We start from the raw sequence: 645 nt of genomic DNA on the forward strand, positions 1-645 counted from the left end.
TATATATATATATATATATATATATATATATATATATATATATATATATATATATATATATAAATAAGAGAAATGGGAAAGAAATAATATATTTTTATATAAATTATCAAAGAAAACTCACGTGTTGTGTTGTTATATCAGTATCATTTTTTTGTATTTTATAATACATACACTTCTTCAGCAGATATTGACTTATTACTTGGCAAATACTTATTTCTGTACTTTGATTGCGTAACTCCTTATGATAAGATATGAGACCTTTGTTTTCATACTATTTATGTCATGTATGTTGCATAAATTTGTCATCGAGAAATAAAAATAAAAGATATGAAAAATCTCATCTACTAATCTAAAATGAAATTTCCTTGCTTCTTGCTCTTTTATTTTTGCATTAGCAAAGTCGTTTTGAGTTCTAGATGAATAATCTATGTACTAATAGTCTGGTGAATAGAAACTTTTCACTGTTTTGCCCCAAATTCTATCATTTCTGGCATATCATTGTCCTTTTGTAAATATCTGTGTCATTAATGTGTTGTCAATAAAAAGTTTCTCTTTGCTAACACACACATAGCCAAATAATATAACATAAAAAATATTATATTCTATGAAAATGGAAAACTAGATATAAAACATGATTTCCTGTTT

This window comes from Odontomachus brunneus, unplaced genomic scaffold (assembly GCF_010583005.1).
Source record: "Odontomachus brunneus isolate Ranch 3 - 2012 unplaced genomic scaffold, Obru_v1 Obru_scaffold_022, whole genome shotgun sequence".
Lineage (NCBI taxonomy): Eukaryota > Metazoa > Arthropoda > Insecta > Hymenoptera > Formicidae > Odontomachus > Odontomachus brunneus.